This window comes from Danio rerio, chromosome 22 (genome assembly GCF_052040795.2).
Source record: "Danio rerio strain M-AB ecotype USA chromosome 22, GRCz13ab, whole genome shotgun sequence".
NCBI lineage: Eukaryota > Metazoa > Chordata > Actinopteri > Cypriniformes > Danionidae > Danio > Danio rerio.
This window is the reverse complement of record NC_141042.1, coordinates 36,621,057-36,639,823: the sequence shown is the minus strand read 5'-3', so window position 1 is coordinate 36,639,823 and position 18,767 is coordinate 36,621,057. Positions and strand designations below refer to the sequence as shown.

The 18,767-nt window shown below is 37.3% G+C and overlaps 1 protein-coding gene and 1 long non-coding RNA gene across 8 annotated transcripts in view; one reads left to right on the top strand and one right to left on the bottom strand.

The window, feature by feature from the left end:
• The window catches only part of grm7 (glutamate metabotropic receptor 7), a 367,182-nt gene that overhangs the window by 124,301 nt on the left and 224,114 nt on the right, over window positions 1-18,767 (top strand).
• Window positions 5,494-12,483, bottom strand: LOC147831659 (uncharacterized). Its single transcript, XR_015522304.1, has 3 exons — window positions 11,482-12,483; window positions 7,096-10,302; window positions 5,494-6,896 (listed from the first exon to the last, which is right to left on the bottom strand). It is a non-coding gene; the product is annotated as an uncharacterized LOC147831659 (long non-coding RNA).

Sequence of the window (18,767 nt, the reverse complement as noted above, 5' to 3'; positions counted from 1 at the left end):
CATCTGGTGTGAACACAGAATTAGGTCTATATCTATGTTTTGTATTATTTTGTTTAAATGGTTATACTTTGTACATAATTAAACAATTAAAAAATATATATATATAATGTCTTTTTTAGTTTGTTTAGTTTTTTCAGTTTGTCTTAATATTGTCTACATGGTAAAATTTATTTTAATTTAATTTTAATTTAATTTAATTTAATTTGTATAAATTTAATTTATGTATAATTTAATTTAATTTAACTTAATTTAATTTAATTTAATTTAATTTAATTTAATTTAATTTAATTTAATTTAATTTAATTTCAATAGTAGGACACAATACATTCTTTGTTGGCTGTATTAATTTCCCTGGATTGATTCTGAAAAACCTTCTTTTTTCAATTAAAAGCAATAAAATAAATAAACTTTGATAGGTATATTTTGTACAATAGCAATAAGTTTCACAATTATTTCAAGTAAAACAGAACTTTTAGTGTAGAGTGGAGATAGGAGACACTTCAGTTTATTTTTTTTTATAGTTGAATATAATTTTAGACTAAATATTTTTGGACACAAAATAAGTCCAATATTAAGTTAAAAAAAAAAAAAATCTAGTGTTTAACGGCTAAGGGAATATTGTTACATGAATAATGCAGACTAAATATAATAATTTTAAATAATGCAATGGTAAGAGTACCACTTTACATCTATGGTGAACTTTTAGGGTACGCCAAAATTAGCATTATTGCTTTTCTGTTTGTTTACTTTCTTTCTTACTCCCTGGGCCGTTTATATCGAAGTTGATATTTAGCCACACTGTGAAGGTGTTTAGTAACATCTAATTTTCACGTGGTGGGCCCAACGCTCAACCCTTAACTTGGAGAACCATGATATACACACATACACTACGGACAATTTAGCTTACACAATTAACCTAGCGCATGTCTTTGAACTTCTGAGGGAAACCGGAGCAACCAGAAGAAACCCACGCGAACACAGGGAGAACATGCAAACTACACACAGAAATGCCATCTGACCCAGCCGAGGCTTGAACCAGCAATCTTCTTGCTGTAAGGCGACAGTGCTACCCCACTGCACCACCATGCCACTCCTTTCAGTTTTTTAGCCATTTTAATATTCATTCATTTTCTTTTCGATTTAGTCCCTTTATTAATCTGGGGTCGGCTCAGCAGAATAAACCACCAGCTGCAGAATGAACCACCAGCTGCAACCCAGTACTGGGAAACACCCATACACACTCTTTCACATACATACACTTCGTCCCATTTTGCTTATTCAATTTCCCTATAGCACATGTGTGGGGGAAACCGGAGCATCCGGAGAAAACCCATGCCAACACGGGGAGAACATGCAAACTCTACAACAGAACCACCTAGTCAGACAGCCAGGGCTCGAATCAGCAAACTTCTTGTTGTGAGGAAACCGTGCTACCCACTGCGCCACTGTGACGCCCTTATTTTAATATGTTCAAATTCAATTCTGGATTAATAGAGATTTGGACACTAATAAATCATCACAAAGCTTTTTCACAACTAACTTGACTGATACTACCTCATCAAATTCTACACATCATCTATTTTGACTAGATGTTCTCTATAGAGTTGAAGGAAATCTCACGGGCTAACCTTTCTTAAGCGATACAGAGCCATCTGATCGCTCATCAAAGTTTCAAAAGATCCTGCTGAGTTTGTTATTTGAGTGTTCAGAAGCTTCTTCCCAAATAAACACACTCAAGCCTGAGATGAGGGCAGCCAAGGAGAAAACCAATTGATTCATAATAAATGAGAATTTGGTTGTTGGACAGCTTTATTTGGTCTGAAGGTAATCAGAAAGTAAGGTTGTTGTTATGAGGTTTTAAATGCTTGATGGCACTTTAAAATGCAGTTGCTAGGGATTTTACTATGACATTACTACTGTAGGTATGGGCCTTAGCAGTTTAGTTGTAGGCTGTAGGCGAAGTGGTAGCTAGAATGTTGCTAAGATGGTTAGAGTGGGTGTTAGCATACTGATTTTTGGTTGCTAGGGAGTTCTGGGTAGTTTCTAAGAGGTTGCTAGATGTAGAATGTTGTTATGTGGTTAAGGCGTTCTGAGTGGTTGTTAGGGGGATCCAATTCAGTTGTAAGTAGTAGCAAGTATGTTGTTGAACAGCTGCTAAGTTGTTTGTAATAGTTGTTAGCATGTTGGTTTTTGTTTGCTACATAGTTCTGCATGGTTGCTAACGCGTTGCTAGGTACTGAATGTTGCTTTGTGGTTAAGGCATTCTGAGTGGTTGTTAGGGGGATCCAGTTTAGTTGTAAGTAGTTGCTGGTATTTTGTCATCAAACAGTTGCTAAGTTGTTTGAAGTTGTTGTTAGCATGTTGAATTTTTTGTTGCTAGGGAGTTGTTAGGCAGCTGCAATCCAAATGTAAGTAGCAGCTCACCTGTTGTACAGTTGCTGAGTTGTTTGGAGAGGGTGTTAGCTAATTGCTTTTTGGTTGCTAGGGAGTTCTGGTTAGTTTCTAAGGGGTTGCTATATGCAGAATGTTGCTATGTGGTTAAGGCGTTCTGAGTGATTGTAAGGCAACTAAAATCCAATAGTAGCTAGCATGTTGACGTATAGTTGCTAAACTGTTTAGAGTGGGGGCTAGCATGTTGTTTGTTGCTTGCCAGGGAGTTCTGGGTGGATGCTAAAGTGTTGCTTGGCGAAGAATGTTGCTATGTGGTTAAAGTGTTCTGGGTGGTTTTTAGGAGGCTACGATCAAGTTAAGGCATTTTGAGTGGTTTTTATGCAGCTGCAATCTAGTTGTAAATAGTAGCTAGCATGTTGTCGTAATGTTGTGTTGAGTGGGTGTTAAAATATTGGTTGTTGGTTGCTAGGGAATTCTGGGTAGTTGCTAAGGGTTTGCTAGGTGCAGATTGTTACTATGTGGTTCAGGCAATCTCAGTAGCTGCTAAGGTGCTGCATTTGAGTTATATGTTGTAAGTGGTAGCTAGCATAATGTTGTACAGTTGCCAAAGTGTGTTTGGAAAGGTTGTTAGCATGTTGGGTTTTGGTTGTCATGGACATTGGTGTGGTTGATAAAGGGTTGCTGAGTGCAAAATGCTGCTCTATGACTGTTAATATGTGTGGTTGTTAGAGGACAGGAATTCAGCGTTGCTAATTGTGGTTGCTAATGTGTTGTGTAGCTACTAAGAGCTTTGAAGTGGTTGTTAGTGTGTTGTCACATAGTTGCTAGGAAGTTCCTTGTTGTTGAACGGCTGGTGTGAGCTGGGTGTTACTATGAAGCTGCTAAGGTTTTCTGGTTATTGGTTAGGTCCTGAAGCTCAGTATGTCCTAATTGGTTGCTAGCATGTTGTCATGCATTTGTTTAGGAGTTTGAAGTGGTTGTTTGTTTATTGTTATATGTTTACTCGGGAATTTTGTGTGTTATCGAAGGGGTTGCTAGGTGCAGAATGTTGCTATGTGGATAAAGTGTCCTAAGTGGTTTGTTTGGGTGCTGTAGTTCAGCAGGAAGTGGTTGCTGGTGTGTGTTGTGTAGTTCCAATAGTTTCAGAGTTGTCATGAGTGTATTGTTAAATGGTTACTAGGTAGTGATGTGTGAATGCTAAGGGATGCAGTGTGTTGTTTTGAATTTGCTAAGGTTTTCTGAGTATGCGTTAAGGTGCTGAAGTTCAGTTGTATGTTCCAAGTTTCCGCTAGCACGTTGTCATGCATTTGTTCAGGGGTTTGAAGTGGCTGTTAATTTATTTTAATGGGGTTATTAGGGAGTGCTCGGTGGTTGCTAACGGATTGTTAGCTTTAATGTGGTGCTATGAGGTTTCTAATTTGTTCTGAGTGGTAGTCTGGATGCTGGAGTGCAGTTGCTAGGCTCTAAGTGGTTACTATGTATCAGTGAGGTAGCTAGTGATTCTTGATGGTTGCTAAGGAATTGTTAGCTGCAGGGGGTTGCTATAAGTTTGACATGGTATCCTTAGGTGTTTGAATGTTGCTGTGCACTTGCCTAGTTGTTTTTAATGGTTGCTAATGCATTGTTGTGTATTTCCTAAGGGATTGTGGTAGCTGTTGGCATAATATGTGCTTGCTATGGGATCGCAAGCTGTAACACTAACTTACTTAGTTCTAAGTGGTTATTAGCATGTTTCTATTTGGTAGCTAGGGGCTTCTGGGGGGTCGCAAAGTAAATGCTGGCTGTAGCTGCTATTAGGTTGGATCTGAGTGGTTGCTAAGGAATTGCTCTTGCTAAGTCATTAAATGTTAGCTCTTATACAATAGCTAATTGGTTCTAGGTTACTTTTAATTTGTTTTGTGGTTGCTAGGGAGTTCCACTGCAGTTTTTAAAGTATTTCTAGCTTTGTTTGGTTGTTAATGGGCCCTGAGTAGTTGTTAAGGTGTTGCTCGATTTGGAGTAGCTGTTCTGAGTCACATTTTTGCATGATAGCTACAAGGGAGTTTTAGGTGGTTACTGTAAGGTTATAAGGTTGCTAAGCCATTCTTAGTTGATGCTGTGATGTAGCTCAGCAGTTGTTATTCTGTCTGGTTGTCAAGCCATTATTAGCTGCAGGCTGTTGCTGTAAGTTTGCTAAGGTGTTTTGAGTGACTGTTACATTTTGACTGCAGGGGTGATCTGTGTGGTTGCTATGAGATTGCTAGGTGAAGAGTCGTGCTATGAGGCAGCATTTTTAGCTGAGACACCCACATAGAAAAATTCAGACAGACAATGATCCTAACTGCACTATCCCCCTGTCTGACCAGTGCATTATATATCTAGTCAGAGGCTTTTTGACACCTTTATGGAATTATCTGTTTGTTGCTTCACTAATAGTAAGAAACTTGCAAACATACCTAATTGGCAGTTTTAATAATGTGTTAACTGCTCATTATTTATCCTATTCTGTAAGTCCCTTATGCCAAACTCAGGTATGTCTGCATAGTTTAAGAGAGCTGCTTTGGATTGTAGTTGTGGTTTGCAGTTTTTGAACTTTCTTGAATGTTTTAGATCAGGTCAGGGAACAAAGGGAAAGAAATTGAGCTATTTGAGTCTCTCTGTCATCTTCAAATTTCTTTGAAGGCTTTGGTGGATAATATCCAAAATGGAGCTGTGAAAATGATCTCTTGTAGCAGTCCAGAACCTTTGAAGAACATTTGATCCATCAACTGCTTTGTCGCAGACAATGGGCTTTATTTTAATGATCTAAGCACATGGTCTAAAGTGCAGGGCGCAGGTGCATTTAGTGTGTCCGAATGCACTTTTGCTATTTTAGGCACTGGAAAAATGGCCGGTGCTCACCCACATGGTGTAAGCATGGTACATTCTTATTGAGTTTTGGGTGTGTTTTGGTCGTGAAATGCTTTAAACCATTCAGATCCTTAGCAACATGGCACATTAGGTAATTAAATGCTGGATTTTGTAAGCAGAAAATCAAACGATTTGCTAGCAAGGAAATAGATCTTCTTCTGCGTAGTTTGACCCGTCTTCACTAAATCTTTACAATAAAGCAGATACATTAAATTTCTGCTGTTAAGATGGTTCCTGGGTAAATGTTAACCCATAGTCGATACTTTATAGTTAGACTTTCTACAGAACCATCTACACCTACAGAACCTACGGATTCCAGCAAAGCCCACTTGCGTGAAGAAAAAATTCATTTTTTTAAAAATATGTATATAAGCAATAATTAACTTGTACAAATAAATCCTTTAATTTTTTATATTTAAATATATTTATTTGATGCTGTCCATTTCTGTGTGTGTAATAAGCAAGGTGTCTATGCATTTTGTACCCATCTATCACTGCATGCCACAACTAAATCACCCTGCAGGCCAAGACTGGTTACTCACTGAAGCTAGGTAGGGCTGAGCCTGGTCAGTACCTGGATGGAGGACCACATGGGAAAATTAGGTTGCTGTTGGAAGTGGTTAGTATGGCCAGCAGGGGGCACTCAACCTGTGGTCTATATGAGTCCTAATGCCCCAGTATAGTGAAGGGGACACTATACTGTCAGTGTGCAGTTTTAAAAAGAGGTCCTTACTCTCTATGGCCATTGATAATCCCCACTTCACATAAAGAGTAGGGGTGCATTCTCTGTGTCTTGGCCTCCATCGGCTCCACCTGATCGTGGCCTCTCAATCATCCCCATGCATTGGATTGGCTGTATCACTCTCTCTCCACTCCACTGTCTCTCCACCTTTACCTGTTGTGTGGTGAGCGCACTAGGGGTGTTGTCCTGTAGCTGCTGCCGCATCATCCAAGTGAATGCTGCACACTGGTGGTGTGAAGAGACCTCGTCATGGTTGTGAAGTACTTTGGGTGTATGGCTATACACAATAAATGTGCTATATAAATACACATATTACATCACGTTACATTTAACACGCTCTTTACATAGCAACAAATAAAATAACTGTCACTGACTTTTTACCAGCTTTAAATTTGTCAACGACACTGTATATTTCCGTTGCATTAAAGTTGCATCTGTTTCAGACCAGCTTGTCCATAGATGCACAGCTAGGCATTCAGGGATCGAGCTAGATCCCTCTCTTTCTTAATAAGGGGAATGGCCCAAACTCAGCTGTTTTTTTCCAGTCTCAGAGCCCTTCACCTGGACTAATCTTTATTCTGTTATTAATGTACCCGGACCCTGCAAGATTTCTGGAAGGCACTAAAGTGAAGTTGTATGTTCTAATTGGTTGCTAGCATGTTGTCATGTATTTCCTTTAAGAGTTTGAAGTGGTTGTTTTACTTATTTTGATATGCTTACTAGGGAGTTCTACATGGTATCTAAGAGGCAACATGGTGCAAGATGTGAAATTGAGACTTTTGCTTGGGTAAAACTATCAAAAAAGCCTGGTGTCACATTACACTGTGGGTATCATAATTTTCATTTGTGCCTAAGGGTTTATAGGCATAATGCTCTAGAGCGGGGGTCATCAATCTGGTTCCTGGAGGGCCGGTGTCCCTGCTGGGTTTAGCTCCAACTTCCCTCAACACACCTGCCTGGGTGTTTCAAGTATACCTAGTAAGACCTTGATTAGCTTGTTCAGGTGTGTTTGATTAGGGTTGGAGCTAAAATCTGCTGAACACCAGCCCTCCAGGAGCAAGTTTGGTGACCACTGCCCTAGAGATAGCAGTGCATGGCCTGATTCAAGACATTCATCGATCAGTGAATTCAAAATGGCGGTGGATTCATGTAATTTGATTACTTTTGAAATACTGTACTTTAAGCAAATGCGAAACATGAATTTGTTTGTGGTCAAACTTGAAAATACTGTCTCAAATCCATATAGCAAACTTTAAATAAAGAAGCAAATGCATATTCTGCACCTTCAAACTTTCATTGGTATGTTGTGATTTTATAATAGGTAAGTGTGGCTTTGTTATAGGAAAACTCTACTGAAATCTATCCCAACTACATTTATGCATTTGGCAGACATCTTACCCAAAGCAACTCACATTGCATTAACATTGTATACTTGCATTCATTCCTTGTGAGTGGAATTTGGCATCGTGTTGCATGCTCTTCTGCTTGGGCAACAGAAATGAGTCTCCCACGCAAGGATACTGCATATGTAAAGCGCTGGAAATATGTCACCTTAGTAGGCAGCTGCCTATGTAGGCAGTAGAGCAGCTCTCTGTGTTTTTGAACAGAGTAATTATCTCTGGCTGTATCAGTGTAAATATGCCATCCAGGAAGCACAGCATCTCATTTGGCAGGGCCACAGTCACATAATGACTACAATAGCCAAAGTGTTGACTGAAATTGAGGCTGTGGACTAAACGTTAATGAGATGGGTGTACATTTAAGTGCTGGTGCTGCGCTGTCACTTCTGGTGACATGAATTGTGGTATCAAGCTCCTTTATATACGAATTAAACATCTGCGAGGTCATTTGTAATATTACGAGCTGCATAAAAAACGATCCAAGATCGTTATGAGGATAGCAATGCATTAATTACTGGGATTCTTTTAAGCAAAATATATTAGAAAGCAAACCTAATGTTGTTTACACCTCTGCAAGGCATAGCTGCTAAAATGAGCCATACTTTTTCCCCGAGATTCATTGTTATACCCAACCACTGTCAACATAGGCAGCTCTGACAAGTTTGCTATCCCTGAAGCGCACTAGAGTAAGATTTTGTGGACTTCAGATGTCAGAGAAAAACAGATATTCACATTTTTTCCTTCCCTACAGCTGCAGGTTTTGGAAGAACCCAAGCATCCGATGATAAATGATCCTCGCCTCCAGCTTTTAATTGTTGGTAAATGACAGATTTACACCTAGACCCGGAGGTGTCTTCTTGAAATGTGATCAATATTTGTTGATATTTGTCTTAATAATTAGCTTGGGAACTCATTAGCGTAAGTGTCATTATCTTGGATTACATCTAAAAGATGGACTAAGTGGAGCAAAAGTTCCCCCCTTCAAATAAATCAATTCAACAATTAGTGTCGTTCCCAGTGGAAGTGCTCGTCACTTTAATTTCACAGTTGCCTTGCCTTAAATTCTCCTCGGAAAGTGGTAGGTTCAGTTCCTCTCAATCACCCGCAAACTTAGCCCGAGAGTTGCAAACTAGGGCGTGAAGTGAATTAGAACCTCGCTGTTCCTTGTTGCCTCCAAAGACAGTTGTCGTAATCACTTGGTTGATTTTAGGCTTAAGTCTCATAATAGCACCGGATCAAAGGGAAGTACAGGCAGATGGCTATTAGCTAGTCAGTCGCATAGACTCGACTTGAGTTCAGGTAACAATTTAGTGCCCCGTGGCGTCTCGAGTCGAATGGGGAAAGCTGTTATTAAGATGTCTCTCCCCCTCTTCTTCTCAGGCAGTGAACACAGCGCCAACATATCAACGAGAGCTTTTCACACAGCTAGGCCTTTCGCCAATACATTATTCATCCCCCTTGCAGAACTCTACCCTTCTCCATCAGCATCAGTGGCCCACAAATTGTACATGCAGGGAATTCTGTGCCACTATGCCCTATTTTGTGAGTCAGTACTCTGGAAGCAGAAATGCCTGAAAAATAGAGAAGGATCCATCGGGAGGGAATGGATTTTTTATTCCTGTCCTATCTCAGAAAAACACGACTCAAACCGTTAAATCGAGGATGATAATGATGGACTAATGAGCTGTGACTTAACCTCTGCCAAAAATGTCAAAGGACTTCCACCCTGATCAATAGGTCTACGGTTACAAGCTTGTTTGATTGCTGTAAACGGAACAGGTGATTAATGAATTAGATGTACATTTGCATTGCTTGGGTACACAATGCAATTGACCTGCGACAAGATGGAGGTCAGAGTTTGTGCAACAAGAGTGTGATTTATCCCCCTCCCTCCCCCACTTGTAGATTGTAAATGAGCATCCTTCTTTTCTGCCTCAACTGTAGGAATGGAGAATTTGAGTCATCATAGGGTAAAGACATGTGCGCATCAAAAACCTTTAGACCGAACATTTGCACTCTAACCTATCCTCTCATGATGCTTTTAAAATGTTTAAGCTAGGGTGTTAATGTGGCTTGTGATGAAGGAAACCCCACCAAGTACATAGTGCTCCAGGAATTAATTATAAAACTTTGGAATTAAGTTTACATTTGGAAATTTAATCCTGCACTCTTTCATGGGAGTCGCATGACATAATTATATTTCTTGGAGCGCAAGATGCAGATCACCATCACAAGGCTTATTTTCTGCAATAATCCAGGAGCCAGTTTGAAGATCCTATTGGATTTAATCAAAGAAAGCAGGGTGATGATATCTTCTGGGAAATATTTCATTCCTGTCTATTGACCTTGTTTTGTCACGTGGGAGCGGCTGCAGCCAATGGAACTTTATTGGCTTGAGACGCCCAGTCACATTCACTTACCTTGATTTTTAGCTATAAGAAAACCCCTTGTTGTAGTGCTTGATGTTACAAACCTTTTTTTTATTATTCATTCATTCATTTTCTTTTTGGCTTATTCCCTTTATTAATGTGGGGTCGCCACAGTGGAACGAACCGCCAATTTATCCAGGACATTTATCCAGCTGCAGCCCATCACTAGGAAACACACACTACGGCCAATTTAGCTTACCCGATTCACCTCTACAGCATATTTTTGGATTTATGGGGGAAACTTGAGCACCCGAAAGAAACCCACACCAACACGAGGAGAACACGCAAACTACACACAGAAACGCTAGCAAAGGCTCAAACCAGTGGCCTTCTTGCTGTGAGGCAATCGTGCTACCCACTGCGTCACCATGACATCCATTTTTTTTTATCTAATCAATTAAAAATAAAAATGTAACTCATGTTACGTTTTTCAAAAAGTAACTCAAATATACTTATTTATCAGTGGATTGGGATGATTGGGAGGTCATGATTGTAAGTGCCAATTGAGGGACAGGGGATACACCCCTGCTCTTTACGAGAAGTGCCATGGGATTTTTAATGACCACAGAGAGTCAGGACCTCGGTTTAACGTCTCAGACGAAAGACGAAAAATAAGACGAAATTTATATCAAGGATTTCTTTTTATATCAAATTGTATTTATCAACCTTTACTTGGTGTTGGGGAAAACGCATTACAAGTAACTTAAGTTACATAATAAAAATACTATTTAATTATTAAAAATACTAAGTAACGAGTAAAGTAACACATTACTTATCATTTTTACTGAAATACAATGATTTAGAGCTGCACGATTCTGGCTAAAATGAGAATCGCAATTTTTTTTTTTTTTTTTGCCTAAAATGAAGATCACGATTTTCTCACGATTCTGTTGATGTAAAATAAAGGTTAATATGAGTGGGCTTACTTATAATTTCTTATAATTATTGTTATTTTTAAACATGTGGTATGTCACGGTTTATTCTTTATTTAGCCTTCCTTCTATATTTATTATTATTATTATTATTATTATTCTCCGTGATTTTGTGTTGTGGTGGAGATTATTACTAATTGCTGTTTCTTTTCTTTGAGGCTGGCTCCGCCTTGCACCTGCCGCTAATTCGGCTTATTGCCTTTATACGCTGAAGCTGAGTGTGTGTCGGGGTGGCTCTTGTTTCCCAGCGCGTCTGACTGATCCTCCCGATCTTGTCTCTCTTTGGAGAGTATGACCCGTATTTTCTGAGAATCTCTCCTTATATTGCCCTGATGAAGGTCCGAAACTTCTGCTTCATGTTACGTTTTTAAAAAAGTAACTCAAATATACTTATTTATAGTGTAAGTAATGTGTTACTTTACTCGTTACTTAGTATTTTTAATAATTAAATAGTATTTTTATTATGTAACTTAAGTTACTTGTAATGCGTTTTCCGCAACACCAAGTAAAGGTTGATAAATACAATTCTTGATATATATTTCGTATTATTTTTCGTCTTTCGTCTGAGACGTTAAACCGAGGTCCTGACTCTCTGTGGTCATTAAAAATCCCATGGCACTTCTCGTAAAGAGCAGGGGTGTATCCTCTGTCCCTCAATTGGCCCTTACAATCATGACCTCCCAATCATCCCAATCTACTGATTTGGCTCTATCACTGTCTCTCCACTCCTTCAATAGCTGTTGTGTGATAAACACACTGGCGCTGTTTTCCTGTGGCTGCCTGATCATCATCCAAGTGGATGCTGCACATTGGTGGTTGTGTGGAGAGAGAGACACCCCCCCCCCCCCCCCATGATTGTAAAGCGATTTGGATGTATGGCCATGCACAATACATGCGGTATATAAATACACATTACATTACATATTTTTTAAGCTTAGTAAAAAAATAAAATAAAAAAAATAAGTGCACAACGGATTATATTTTAAAACATAAACACTTCATTTCTGAAGTTCTCCCACACTTCTGACATCTTCAATCTAAAAAAAGGTTTGTTCTAAGGAGATCCACAATATATATTTCAGATTATTTATTTAGAGGCCAATGGAAAGATGGGTTTGTCAGAAATATCGATAACAGTGCTTCCCACACATAGACTTTCTTGGACGGGCCACCCAGGTATATTAACAGCCGCCCAAGTATATTTGGTGACATTTATTTTTTATTATTATTATCATGCTTTTACACTTTTTTGTATCCGCTTAATACCCAAACATTCAAAATTGTGATTGATTAACAACTGGCTAACGTTTCCTACTTATTGTTGTGTTTGTGCAAGAACTGTCCATCTCACATGCTCTGCATGATGACCCACAGAGGTGCGATATTAACCAAATAGTGGTTTTCTTTTTTTATTTTAACTATCTGTAAAAAAAAAAAAAAAAATGAAAAAATAAATAAACTTCAATCCATTGAAAGATAGTGTATAATAAATAAAATATTGTTAAAAAACACTTTTTTTTTTTCGCATGTAAGGCAAGGCAAGGCAAGTTTATTTATATAGCACATTTCATACACAGTGGCAATTCAAAGTGCTTTACATAAATAGGAATAAAAAAGACAAGTTTAGGAACATAAAATGCAGACAATAAAAATTATTAAAAACAGATAAAAACAAATTAAAATGAGTTAAAATAGGTTATAAAAGAATGAAAAAGAAAACGAAAAACATAATAGTGCGATCTGTCGGACGCAGCACAGTGCTCATTCAGTAAAGGCACAGCTAAACAGATGTGTTTTCAGTCTTGATTTGAATGTGCCTAATGTTGGAGCACATCTGATCATTTCTGGAAGCTGGTTCCAGCAGCGGAGGGCATAGTGGCTGAAGGCAGATTCACCCTGCTTTGACTGAACTCTTGGAACTTCTAGTTTATATGATCCTAAAGATCTGAGTGATCTGTTAGGTTTGTATTCAGTCAGCATATCTGTAATGTATTGAGGTCCTTGGCCATTTAGTGATTTATAGACCAGTAATAATACTTTAAAATCGATTCAGAATGTAACTGGCAGCCAGTGTAAAGACCTGAGGACAGGTGTGATGTGCTCTGATTTCCTGCTTCTGGTCAGAATTCTGGCTGCAATGTAGGTAACCATGTACTGTGGATAAAAGGATGTGTTTCAGTCCAGCTACCATCGCAAGTACATTTCAAACCTGTGGGATCACTTGGTAATATACTGATAACTATATAATGTGCATCATTAGTTAAAGTGTTAGATCACTTCACCAAAATTAACATTATTTACTACTCACCTTTTAGTTGATCCAAACCCCTTAGACATTTGTTGATTATCAGAATACAAATTAAGCTATTTTAGATGAAATTGGAGAGCAATCCCAACTCGATTAAAGTCAAGAAAAGGTAACACTTTATTTTGATGGTCCATTTGAGTATTAGTAGACTGTCTGCTTAATATCTGTTGATATGCTCCTTCAACAGACATTTAGCTGACTATTAGAAACTTTGCAAGTACATGTCAATTTACAGTACCCCCAACCTAACAGTCTACTTATAATCTATTGAATGTTAGTTGGCATATAGATGCAACGTAACGTAAATTCAACAAACGAACCATCACAATAAAGTGTGACCCAAGAAAATGAACCAAAAACATCCTCAAAACAGACCATATGCCTTCAACAGTTCAAAGTATTGTCGAGTTATGAGAATCATTTTTGTAGCCACATAAACAAAAATAAAAACTGTATTCAATTGTTTATTCTCCTCAGTGTCAGTATAGGGGGCATGCTCATGGATTCGCACCTGGTTACACTTCTGACATATTGCTTTGGAATGTATGTGCACTCATGAATGTGCACTTATACTGATATAGAGGAGTTAAACTTATTCATTAATCTTGTTTTATGTGCACACAATAAGTTGAGGAATTGGAATAACTCATTAACCTTGCTGTCTATAGAGGATGAGTGAGCTCCCAGATTTCACCTAAAACATCTTAATTTGTTTTCTGAAGATCAAAGAATGTCTCGAGAGTTTGGAACAGCATGAGAATGAGTTATTAATAACATAATGTTTTTTGGGGTGAGCTTATTCTTGATTTAATACTTTAAAGTTTCTACTTCAGTGCATATTCCAGTAACTGGGAAAGTGCCTGTGTTTCCAATTCTCTACCCTGCTGCTCGTGCTAGCTTAGCCAAATGTTTTATTGTCGTACACCTTGCGAAAAGCGATTAGAGTGGAACGCATGGGGTTATACTCCTCATTTATCCCACGAATTGTCAATGTGTTAATCATCAACTCATGACTTCATTATGCAACAGAGTTTGTTCGCAATAAATCTTCAAGACAGATTAATAACTCCAATCCACCTCCAGCCCTTTGAACGCGTAGCTTACGAGCTGCGCATTGAAAAACAAGCCACCCGGTTGGGGTTTAAGGAGGCGTTACTCATTTGACTCTTATATTGAAATAAGCAAATGTATTCGGGAACGCACCGCACAGCATACTGGATTACCTGCGGTCTGGGGAAGTGCTTTAAACTGCAGGTTCCAAAGTACAGCCCAGGCTGATCTCCACTGCTTTAAAAGGCAGATACACTGCTGGAACCGCAGATCCTACATTAACACCACAAGCTGAGGCCCAAAGACAAGATTCACTCTAGCTGACTTCCTCAAACAGAATTTTTTAAAAACATGAGCAATGCGCCATGGGAGATTTCCCAGTAGCCATTTGGCTATTTTTTTTTCTTTCCACAGTCGGCTTTTTATCCTAGGGATTCATTAGTGAGTAGCTAATATAAGAGGATGACGATAATATAGATATTTTTTGCTGATTATTATTGTTTGGAATCAGTCAACATTGAATATAAGGAGTGCTTGAATGTCTCTGTGGTTTCCTGTTTAACAATTGCCCTAAAAACTGTGAGTTTTAAACCTGTATTTTGCCTTTGATTAAAAAAAGGTGCTAGGTACAACCTAGCAGTTAGTGTTGAAAATCATTTCCTGCAATATATCCCACTTTTTACTATCTATCTTGGGGAAAAGAAGCAATTTAGTGCAATTTTAAGTTTTTTTTTTTTTTTTTTGGTAAAAGCATGAGTATTAATAGTGTTATTGAGCAGTGGCACAGTCCGAAACAGATTAGCTCTGAATAATTCAGAAGCAGCTAAAGAGACCCCATCCTTTTAGCATTCCATGCTAGCATACAAGCCTACAATCCCATGAGAGGAAGCCTTCCCTGAGTTAAGCATAAGCGAGATGTTGCACGCCATGCTAATGCCTTTGTCGACTGCGTATTTGTATTTTTTCGACAGTTTTAAAAGGTTGTTGTCCTGTTTTTCAAATATGTTTGGTTTAAAACCGACGCAAGGCTGTTTGCTCCCTCGCTAATGCATTATCATTCCTTTTTCTTGATTGTGATATTAAAAAAACATGTCAGCAAATGAGATGCTATGTGCTGATACTCATCGAGAGTTCATACAAAATTGATGGATTGATTTCACTAGGGATTTGTGTAAACAGCATGCTAATATTATCCAGTCTACTTGGCGTGGCAGGCAAACAAACGTACAGCTTATGGAAAACTGGATATATTTTAGATATATTTAAAAGTCCCCTGCTCACAACATAGATATACTGCTATGAAGTGAAATTTCTGAGGGAAACAAGATTTTTCAAAGAGGAAAATAGCACTTTAATGTATTAATCATGAAGCGATTGGTATTTTAAAGTCAGAGTTCACTGATGACAGACTTTTCAAAGACAAAGAACGTTAGAAAATAAATATGGCTGACTTTTAATTAGCCTCATTAGTTAATATGTCCTATTTAAACAATGTGTAGATTTATTTTTTACTGAAATACAATGATTTAGAGCTGCACGATTCTGGCTAAAATGAGAATCGCAATTTTTTTTTATTTTGCCTAAAATAAAGATCACGATTTTCTCACGATTCTGTAGATGTAAAATAAAGGTTAATATGAGTGGGCTATTATTATTGTTATTCTCAAACATGTGGTAAAACAGCAATATGCTTTGTGTAGATCTACTGTTAGTTAAAATGCTCAACTTTGTGTAGACTTGGAAAGGTGGACTTGAACAGACTTTAGATTTGTCCTGGTCATTAATGCTGATGATAATTCTGATGTTGAATTATTGTGTTTGAGACATATGCTTACAATCGTCCATTTTCTGCTTAAAATCTGCCACTGACGTGATTTCCGTGAATACAGAAGACTGGGTGGGTAGTCTTGTATTTCGGCGGGTTTTGGATACTTTTTGGGCTGGAATCAGTCAGCTATATCTGGCAACATCTGTGCGCTTTCGGTTTCATTTTCACTGCTTAGAGCGGTTCACTTCCCGTGGCGCTCCCAAACGATCACTCTGTGCCACAAACTGAACGTTATTTACAACTTCATTACCTGTTATTCACAGCCTATGCAGGTTCTGTTTACTAAAGTAGACTTCATTCAAAGGCGCAAGCTCGCCCTCTCTGTGGTAACAGCTGACGGTCAGCTCATGTCACGTGTGATTTTGTGGTCGCAAATACATTACATGAAGACAGAAATTACATTTTTGTGGTTTGGTGTATTTTATAAATACAGCATGTGACTCTTTCAACACCATTTGGAGGTGTCGACGTTGCTGAAAAATGTATGTAAAACAATGTGAAGACTTGTGTGGCCACCATTGCTTCTCTCCAGAACTTAAAAATATGATTGACCGAATCGTTGAAATGCTGGATTAAGATCGTCTAGGGGGTCGAATTGAGATTGTGATCAACTTTTCTTCAGACTAATTTTCCAAATAACAGATAATTAAACAACACCTCGAATCTTAAATTCCAGTATGTGATGACGCAAATATGCCTAGATGATTGATCTAAATAAGTGTAAATTGACTCCCTGTTCGCACTGCGACTTCAAAAGTCAATCACCTCAATTTCTGGACGCGATCCAACAGGAAACCGACCCTCTTCATCCATTAGAGAGCAGTTCTCACTTTCCTCTCAGTCCATTACTGGATAATGGATGGCCGAAGTGCCCCTCTTACTTGCAATGCTCTTGTCTCTAAACTTTCACTTCATCAAGTGATGCGGATTCCTCAGTTGGATTCCCTCCGAACGGACCTGTAAAAGAGGCTGTAAAATAGATTAGCCTGTCAGACGTTCTTAAGGACAGATCTATGAGCTGCTAATGGCACTGATGTCAGAGGATGCATGCTGGGAGAGACAGGCAGGAACAGAACCTTTCAACACTATATTTATTGCTCTGGAGACGTAATTGTAATGGCATATTAAAAAGTTACAAATGTGCCAATAAAGTGCTGCAATTCACAGGGTTTCGTATTGGAAAAACTAATTTCTAAGCATTTGTTTGTAAAGTTATTTAGTAACTAGACATGCTTTATATATATATATATATATATATATATATATATATATATATATATATATATATATATATATATATATATATATGTATATATATATGTATATATATATATATATATATATATATATATATATATATATATATATATATTTATATATATATGTATATGTGTATATATATATATATATATATAATATATATATATATATAAAGCATGTCTAGTTACTGTTAGTTAGTTATGTATATATATATATATATGTATATATATATATATATATGTATATGTATATGTATATATGTATGTATATATATATAAATAAATATATATATATATATATATATATATATATATATATATATATATATAAATAAATATATATATATATATATATATATAAAATATATATATATATATATATATATATATATATATATATATATATATATATATATATATTTATATATATATATATATATATATATATATATATTTATATATATATATATATATATATATATATATATATATATATATATATATATATATATAAAAATCTAAACATTTATTTTTATTTAAGAATTTTGTGTTTAATTAAATGTTTTAAATACCATTATTTGCACTTGTGATATGACGATAATGTAGCTAGCAATGACTATATATTTATCGATGTATATTAAAGGTTATTTGAATATGTTTTACAATAAAGTACTCATTTAGGCCCTGTTTACACTGTCAGATCTTACTGCCCAATTCCGATTTGTTGCCTATATCTGATTTTTTTGACTGTCCGTTTACATGTTCTTTTAATTGTGACCCATATCCGATTCATGTGTTTACGCTTGCATACAATTTACCACATAAAGGCAGGTTCTAGCATCTGCGCCACACTAGCCACCGAAGAAATTGTCTTGCTTTTAGTTCGAAGTTCACCCAGTTTTAAAGTGCATGGTTTCCGCTGCATTCATTCTTCCATGGCGGGGCGCCACACCAAAATTCATCCCGCCACGGCTACGATACAGCTTCTTATTAATTCAAAACATTCATTCATTGTTGTTGTTTTTAATAGCGAGCTATAATTTTACCAAAACACATTAAAAGGTAAGTGAATTATAACAGGTCAAACTTTTCTGTTATCGTAGTAGTGCTGTGCGCTATTTGTTTAACACTTTAAGGTGACATGACTGACTGACTGACCGCTACGTGATGCGTGAGGCCAGCAAACACGACGTAGCTTTCAGTTAAGATGAACACAGTTTCCGTAATTATACTTCATTTATAGATAAAGGTCTGTGATTCTGTATGCAAAGACTATAACGTTATCTTGCTGGAGTTTATAGATGTTTCACTTTACTTCAAGACGTATTAATCCCGATCTGTTGGGCTATTGGAGACATTCAGAAATATTCCTAGCAAATCTAAGAAATGTTGAAGACATACTCACTACCTAAACGCACTAAATTGCACTTCAGCAGTGTTCATTTGAGAGCACACAAGAAAATCTGTGATTTAGCAACGTGTTTGAGGGCGTGCAAGAAGTTTTGTGGACGAGCAGAGGAAATTGGCGCGCAAGTAGAA